Here is an 8,977-nt window from a genome sequence, read left to right as displayed (position 1 = left end):
ATTGGAGGCTCATGTTCATCTTGTGGTCAATGATGACCCCCAAGTCTTTTTCTTCTGTAGTGCTAACCAACGTAGCACTGCCGAGCCTATATGAAATGGCTTGTCAGAATAGGAAATTTCTATACAGAGAAACTGCTTATCATTGATTGGAACTTTTTTTTTGACAGCATAGCTGTTTGGCTGATATTGGCCAGAGACCTATGAAAAATGTAAGAAGTATGAGAAAAAAAATGATAAAAAGTACATGCATATTTATTTTGTGTCCTAAATAATATACACAAGGCAACATTTTGTATATGGCATCATAAATATCTCCCACACTGTACAAAATAAAAGGTTGAGCCTGTTGAGAAAAAAAATCTATGCCATTGCACAGCAGAAACATAATTAAGAGAAAAATGCTAATACTCCTTACATCCAGGGTGACATTAGGGGTTAAGAGTGCATATGTGTTTATATCTGGATTTTAGTCCTAACTTTAGGAGTAAATCCAAACAACATAACCTCATAAGACTGGTGAATAATATAAGAAATCCCTTTCCAGTAAAATATCTTTGACTTTGGGAATGCAACTGTCATTAATTTGCAACTGCACATGTTGGCACTTTTAAATTAATATTTTCCAGGATAATAGTCTAGCTAAAGAAATATAATGAGAAAGCAATTCCTTGCACACATTTCTTGAAACCAGTGGCTGAAACCAAACCAAACTGTTCAGCAGTGAATGTCTGGATTGAATTCATACTGCATAGTCTTATAGTCTTTGGAATGGTTGGGTATGTTTTTCTAACCTTTTCACCTACCCAGTGAGCACCTGTTGTGCTTAATATTAACAACTGGCTTTGATATGCCCATGCTATTGCGGTTTCATTCAGTCAATTAGCACACATACGGGGATTTTTCCCTACAGCAAGTGTAAATTCACATAGGTGCAGAGAGTGGGTGTGAGGCCCTCTTTGGTGTAACGGCAGTAGTGTGGGCTTAGCTGCTCCAAAGAAGTACTAAGGAGTCTCCACACAGTTCCCAGACAGACTGGTGTTGGAAGGGAAGAAGGGCTATTGGAGAGGGCTGGGACCAGGTTGGGAAGGACACACATTTAATCAGATTCAGAGGTCCTAACCCTTGATGGCAGGGCACTGGTTACTCTTCCTACCCAGGTCATAATAGAGACTGTAGACCAGTGTAAATCCCATCCCATCCACTTCAATTTGCTTTGTACTGCAATGCATACTTTTATATAAAACTAATACTAATTCTAGAAACATAGCCTGGTTACTTGGGCTTTGTGTGCAAATGTCTGTATCTGTGGAAATTAATGAGAAGAAAACATACAGTGTAAAATCAATACATGACTCCCAGAATTTAATGTTAGCTGTCTTCCTTTACTGTTGCTGTAAAATGACAAAATGTTGAAATTTGTTGATTTATTGAGTTCATAAAAATAAAATAAAGAGCACTACTCAGAAAAATTGCTCTCCCGCACTCAGCTTATGCTTATGTTGGGATGTGTTCCCCATGGCAACTTGTCTGTGGCTTAAAAGGGACATCTTCTGTAAGTCTCCATTTCCCAGTGCTTGATGTGAATTAAGGTGAAGTAGCATAGGATTTTAAAACCTATTTAAAAGGGTTAAAAGTGGAAGAATTGGACTTTAATTTTTTGGAGCTGCTACTATCAGTATGCTTGCCTGCCATATACTATGTCCAGTTGCATCTCCTCCTATTTGCATGCATTAAAATTTTAATGCTAAGGATTAAGACATATATAATCGCTTAATTGGAGATCAAACTGTAGAAATTATGAATCCCTTATTTTAACCTTTATTCATTGGCATGGCCTGATTAATAGTGAAGAGCAAGAGTAGAAGTGAAGATGTTCCACAAAGTATTATTCCTCTAATCTTCGTAGGAATAGTTAAGAAGTATAAAGGTCTTTACATCACCATTTCTCTTAACTGTCCTTCTGTATTGTGCCTGTTAAACTGTTGCAACAAATCCCTAGTGATTCAAGAATGCTATAGTAGTCAATATACTGCATGCCATTGCTGCTTGAGACTATGACATGGCATTCAGCTCTAGATCTAGTGGCACCTCCCCCTACTGCTTGCACCCAAGGAGAAACCACAAAGCTCTTAAAAGTCTAGGGCTTATAAGGCACAAATAGAATGATCCCATATAGCCTCATTGGTGTCTAGTGTTCCTACAAATTATGCTAATACAAATAATAAATGCCAGGTGACAGGCCAAATCCTCAAAGGAATTCATTATTCCACTGAGGCTTTCACCTTCCTATAGAGCTTCGCTGTAATCATTTAGGGATTGGGATAAACATTTCAGGTTTCACCCTCAGTTTATTTCTTTTTCCTTATCCATATGAACAAATGATTTTTTAATTTTTATTTTTTGGTATTAGTCATTTCTCTTTACTGGATTTATCAATTAAACCTATTGTATTTTTAAACCACTGTGCTGCTGATCATTTAAATTTATTATTAAAACAGCAACTAGACCAGGGATGGGCAAAATGTGGCCTGTGGGTCAGATGCAGTCCACCAGGCCATTCCATCTGGCCTGCAGGGCCCCTAAAAAGTTTAGAAAATTAATATTTATCTGCCCCTGGCTACCTGTCATGTGACCCTTGATGGCGTTCCAAAACTGAGTAAGTGGTCCTCCGCCCGAAATAATTGCCCACTCCTGAACTAGACCAAAGAAGTGGAACACATTTTCTATCATATCCACCTTAAAATAAAACCTCCTCTCTTTACTTCTTCCCAGGTATTAGTAGGGACTTTGGGACGACTGTGTTCTTTTGTTACTCCTATACGATGGAGAGAGTACACTAAATGAAGTCAAGAACCAAGAGACATGAATGGCCTGGGAATGCCTCACTCCAAAACAGAAGAAGAAAAACCGTGGACAGACAATCAGTGAAGCACTATGACTAGCAGAAAGATCCACTGATGTAAACTGATGTAGTTCCAAAGATCTGCCCCATAAAATCTTGGTGTAATCAATTTTAGGGGAAGGCTGCTTGAAGTGCTTTGTCGTGGATGCTTTGTGCAACCTTTAGAATAGATGATTATTTGCCTAGTGTTCTTTTATTTTATATGGCTTTTCTCAGTAGGAAAGACAAACAAATACGTTAATAAAGATAATTTGGAAGTATGCATAACTTTCCTACTTGAGCCTGTTTTGAAATTGGAGAGTCTGGCTGGTTTAAACTTTAGGAGATTAGTTAGTAACAAACTAGATAGCCTTACAGCTGTCAGTCACTGGTTCATATCTACCCTTTGACAAAAGGACTTGAAAATCTTTATGCCTATCAATACTATATCATGGCTTTTTGGAGTTTATGGGATATGACTTGTTGATGTCAGTTTAGTTTCCAGTGGATTTGTCTGCATCGCAGGTGGTGATAATTAACATTCTTCCTGCCAGTCTCAGCAAAGAGATGAGGCCTTGAATCAGCAAAGAGGTGATGCCCTCTAAGTCAGATTTAAGGAACACTGGCATGCCAGCATGGAGAGTCTTGCCCTATCCATATTATATGGATTCAGCAATCCTGACTACCAGAGTTTCATATACAATAGTACCTTTAATGTGTTGCAAGCCCATTAAAAACATTTCTTCTTAGAATGTGTGAGAGGTAAGGATTTTTGTGGGTGATATCTTTTACTGGACCAACTGCCTGGTTGGGATAGATTTAATTCTGATATTTTCCTTTCCCTATCATTTTGTAGCCTTTGGGTGAAAATCCAGGGGGTCAGGACGTGGCTAAAGCATTTTTGTAGAAATGCCTCATGGTAGATAGCAGTTTAGAAATTTTTAGTTACTCCAGAGGTCAGGAAATACAATGAGAAGGCAGGGTACAGATGTACCTTAAAGACTAACCAAATCAGAGATGCATAAGCTTTCGTGAGCCCGAGCTTACTTCATCAGATGCTTCAACACTTCATCAGGAAATACAATGTCATAAGGGCAACATTTATCCCCTATATTTACACATGCATACTAACACAAATATCTTTCTTTGAAATGTTTTAGAAAAAATGTTCTGATGATCTGGTTGTTTCCTGAATCTCGTGTAGAGAAGTAATGGCATTTGAATCTTACCGAAAGATTTTTCTCTGGGTTTCCTGCTTTCTCCCTATATCTCTGAGAGTCAGATCCTCAGCAGTGAGGGATTAAAGTCTCATGATGTAACATTCATCCTTCTCACTGAATGAATAACATGATTAAGGTATATGTGGAAGTGGAGTGACAGTAGCAAGTTCCATAGGTACAAACCCCCTGAGGGGCTGTGCTGCAATATACAATGATTTATTCGGCAGCTATTTGCATGCAACAAATGCCTGCTAACATTTCTGAACATTTCTCTGGAATTCTGGACAATTTTCTTGATGGAAGAGGCAGCAGAAGACACCTCTGTAAATGGAGGGCATTAGCTTTAGTTTCCTCCTCAATATAGTTTGCTGTTGCAGCAGGAGTGGACTGAGTATCATGTTCTGTGCACAACGTGCTCCATGTGTATACATGGTATGTTCATTGTTTTGTGAACTAGGACAGTAAGGACCAAACTTTTTGGCAGGCATGTCATAAATTAAGTCCCATGTCCTTCCCAAGTGCTACTCTGATCCCTTTCCCCTGCCTGATCTACTGCTCTGCTTCCTGTTCCCTGCTCTGTGCTCTCTGCCTGATGCCTGCCTCTCCTTTTGGAAGATCTTCTGCCTGTCCCCTCCCTGATTTGCTGTGTGCCACACACAGATGCTGCCCGTGCCCCCTGTAGCACTTGTGCTTCAGGTGGGTCACCCCTGAGCCAGGCCATCGTGAAGTCAGTGGTACACAAGGCGTTATAGAATGCAAAGCTGACACTCCTCTGATAAAGGTTATATTGTGCCCAGTAGACATAGCTCTGTGCTGCTGGCAGGGGCTTACTGTCATAAAGGGAATACTGTGCCTCTGGGAGCTTCCTGTTGTGCATGGGTGTAATTGGAAACATGCATTTAGGAAGTGCAGCATTTATCTATTTTTAGTGCTTATATGATCCCTATTACCCCAGTACTTGAACACCTCACAATCTTTCATGTATATATCCTTCCTACTCTCTTGTACGGTGTCCCCAGACATCAAGAGATCTTGGATTATATACCAATGAATCTTTTTTTCTGAAAAGTGGACAACAGAGCACCACACTTAGAATGACCCAAACCCCGGTGATTAGGACATTCTCCCAGGGGGCAAGGGACTTGATTGAAAAATCCCCATTGATTGAGCTACTGAGCTATTGGGGGAGCTATTAGATTAAAAAACCCACTAAACTATTGCATTAAAAATGGAGGGGAGTGAGGAGGATACTGCCTACTTCTCTAGTTGTGTTTTGTAGAAAGGAGTGACCATTCCTACTTTCTGAAACAAAAGGTTCAGGTGCCTACCTTTAAAAGAGTCTTTCGGGTTGTGAATCTTGAGAAAACCAACTCTGTGGTGCTTAAGAAGGTACTTAAGATTCACCTCTTCCCTTGGCGTTTCCCAATGCCTGTCTTAGATAGCTCCCTATTACTCTTACTGTGAATTTCATTTTGAGGTGTCTAAGTCTCCTTATGCATCGTACTGGGAGTCTAGTTGGTTGAATGTTGGGGATACTTTTACGGTGGTCAGGTGCCTAAAGGTTAAGGGCTACATTATAATCTACATAATGTACATAATGTTAGGTACTACATTATAGTCTACATATATATATGATGAAGGGACTTTGATCGTGAAAGCTTGCAGAAAGGGACAGTTTTCTTGCCATTTTCCAGTTGGTCTAATAAAAGGTATCATTTTGGAACCAAGAGTTCTAGTTTTTTGTAAGTCTTTTTGTCTCAGACCAACACAGCTACCAAATACACCCCTGAAACATTATAGTCTCTACATTTTTTTGTGAATTCCAGTCTGAGTTGCTGGAGCTCACATAAAGCAGCAATTGTATCTGGATTTTCCAAGTCAAGATTAGTATCCTAACTGTTAAACCATCATCCCCTGCCCAGAACAGACAGTTCCATGAGCTGACAATCACAGGTGACCTGTTATGACTATTTATTTTCATCCCTTCTTGAGACAACTGCAGCCCCTGGACCTTCTCTATTGCAGGATGACAGACTACACAACACAGTGCTTATTGAAATGGAGGATGGTATTGGTACAAATGCTCTATGTTTTCCCTGTTACTCAGTATTTATTTTTGTATTTGGTGTTTGTGGCCTAGTAGAGCACACCATTATGAGCAATAATAATGTGAGTACTAACATGGCAGTACCATGAAAAATGGATGCTACCTTAAATGAGAAGACTAAATGCCCAATTTGATAAGCTGTCAAGAACCTTCTGAGAGGTGGTGATGGCTTCTGAATCTCATGAACTACTGTGAAAGTTGAGGGTCTTTGGCAAGATATACTTACCACAATACAGGACTGGGATACAAGATGTAAATGTTACTCTCCCACCTTCAGAGAGAAAAAGATAATTTTTTACCTCTGGCATGGTACTTCATATCCAGGTTTAGGTCAAAATTAGTGTATAAATTAGATTTCAAAATGATACCAGTGTGAAACTTGGCAACCAATGTACCCTAATTCTTCGGTCTGTTTTAGGGTGACCATATTTTCTGATTGTCAACAGGGGGCACACTGCTCCTCCTCTGTTCTCCAGCATGCTCAGCAGTCTCTTAAGCTCCAGTCTTAGAGCAGCATGTGGGGTTGCAAGACACCAGAGTTTGTGCACGTGCACATGCATTCATGTGTGTGAAAATCGAATTTAAAACATGTCCTGGGTGTTCCATGGAAAATAGGACAAAAATAGGAAAAAAGTGTTTATTTGACTAAACTGACAGGATGCCCAGGACTGGTTTTTAAAATGGGACTATCCCAGGAAAAACATGATGTATGGTCACCCTAATCTGTTTAGAGTGCTGTGCAATCAATTTTAATATACAGATTATGGACCAGATTCTAGTCTCACATGTATGGTCTGTATGTTTCCCAGCATAGAATATGTGGAACTCCTAGCTATTTTTTCATGGTGTATGTGAAAGGCTATGTAGCTGACAACAAGACCTGTTCTGTTTTATTAGCCAAATAGCACCATGCATGTTTAAAAACTTTCTTTAAAAAAAAAAAGCCTAAATATGCAATTGCCTGAGAGAACATAAAGAGAAATGTTGGTCTCTTGAGCAAATATATTTAAAAAAAAAATCTGTCTAAATGATTTGGAAACTGAAGCTTGTTCTGATCTCTCGGGTAAATACAATGCTTTTTAGAACTAAACATGAAAGATATTCTAAAAAAATATTTTGAAGAATAAGCTTGAATGTACTTAACAAGAGTTGGCAAGAATCAGTAAGGCCCATACAGTGTCCTTTATTGATCAAAATGCTCTGCCTGTAGTTGAACTTCTTTTGCTCAGTGTTTTATGATTGCACTTGCCTTGGAATGGGATATACAAGCACTTGAATAAGTGTCTGCAAACATGTTTGTTTAGTAGAGTCTCAAAGTGCTTTTTTCCATGCGCTACTGGAACTTGTCTTTGTAACTTCCCCTAGTACCAGTCCTCAGAAGACCACCAAACTAGCCTCTACACAACCTATAGCAACTGGCTGTGAAGGCATGTGCAGGAAGAAGAAAATGAGGAGAAAGTCACACTGGAGGCCATGGAAGAATGGATGAATACAGAAATATTCAACCAACCCAATTGTCATTACTCACACTTCCTCACATTCTTACTGTGTAAGATTTTAAAATCTCTGTAAGAAAGATGAATTGATTTTTACTTCCTTGTATTTGATTTTTTTCATGTTTTCCAATACAGCTATGCTCATTAATCTGACACGTTGTCTAGGGAAACAAGTTTCTATTTTAAACCTACTTGTTCCTTTAATTTTTTCCTTGTTTCAGAATGGATGGACTGAGCTTAACAGAGCATCAGTTCCTACTTAGACAGCTGTCTATAGTCTCTTGGTAAGTTCAGCCTGCTTTTGTTTTGAAACATCCAACATTTTAAGCTTTGATTCAACATTTAATTTGCTCGTGTTGCTCTCTCTTCTTAGAAAATGGACACAAAAAGTTTTTATTAGTGTAACTATTTAGGGAATTATATACAACTTGAAATTCTGTTAAATGTTGGGGACCTTCTTTGTTTATGCGCATTAGGCTGCAAACTCCATTTTGTTGCCTTTTCTGCTGCTTGACCTTAGATGATCTAAACACCCACTAAGAAGAATTGATGGATCTTGCTAACTGGTTTTTTATCATGGACCCCAGGAAGGAAAAGAATTAGGAAGATGATTAGCTCTTCTGCCCTAATAATTCTCCTTAGAGAAATAAAATTGTGCGAGGAGGCTGAAGGCAGGAGGTGACATTTCTTCTCCAAGGGAAGAAAGGAGTCAAGTGGTAGAAAACATCACTAGCACTGGAATTTTTCCTTTTTCCCCACTGACAGAGTGAATTGGCACACTTCTTCAGTCTGTATTGCCATTCACATCAGAGAAAATGCAACTTGAGTGCACGCTGTGTAAAGACAAAGGGGAATTATGATACTGTACACATATACCTAAACACACTTGCATAAACACAACATGCACATTTGTAGACTCCTGGCTCCATCTACAGGCTAAGGAACACATCACATGCTGCCTCAATACAGTCTGCCCAAGTTCTAGTTTGGAAGGATTGCAGATTTTGCTACGTCCCGCTCATATGTAAATTATTGCTAGAAGTGAACATTCAAATGATTTTACTACTTATTATTTTGCCTGAAGGATTAGTCATAAGGGCCATATTATTGCCAGTATGGTGTCACTGACCATCGCACATTGATCAGACACTGCAAGTACCTATGGTGATCATGCTGAGAATACTGTTTTCATAGATTTCATAGACATCAGGGCTGGAAGGGACCTCGGGAGATCATCGAGTCCAGCCCCCTGCCCAAAGGGTAGGAAGTCAGC

The 8,977-nt window shown here is 39.3% G+C and overlaps 1 long non-coding RNA gene across 1 annotated transcript in view; it reads left to right on the top strand.

Moving 5' to 3' along the window:
* The window catches only part of LOC109306141, an 81,851-nt gene that overhangs the window by 71,182 nt on the left and 1,692 nt on the right, over positions 1 to 8,977 (top strand). Inside the window, exons 2-3 of the long non-coding RNA XR_002099869.1 lie at positions 7,574 to 7,757; positions 7,926 to 7,988. This is a non-coding gene — a long non-coding RNA (uncharacterized LOC109306141). The remainder of the gene's footprint in view (positions 1 to 7,573; positions 7,758 to 7,925; positions 7,989 to 8,977) is intronic.

Source organism: Crocodylus porosus, unplaced genomic scaffold, assembly GCF_001723895.1.
Source record: "Crocodylus porosus isolate Cpor-Errol unplaced genomic scaffold, CroPor_comp1, whole genome shotgun sequence".
NCBI lineage: Eukaryota > Metazoa > Chordata > Crocodylia > Crocodylidae > Crocodylus > Crocodylus porosus.
The sequence above is the reverse complement of the archived record's forward strand: the minus strand, read 5'-3'. Positions and strand labels throughout refer to the sequence as shown.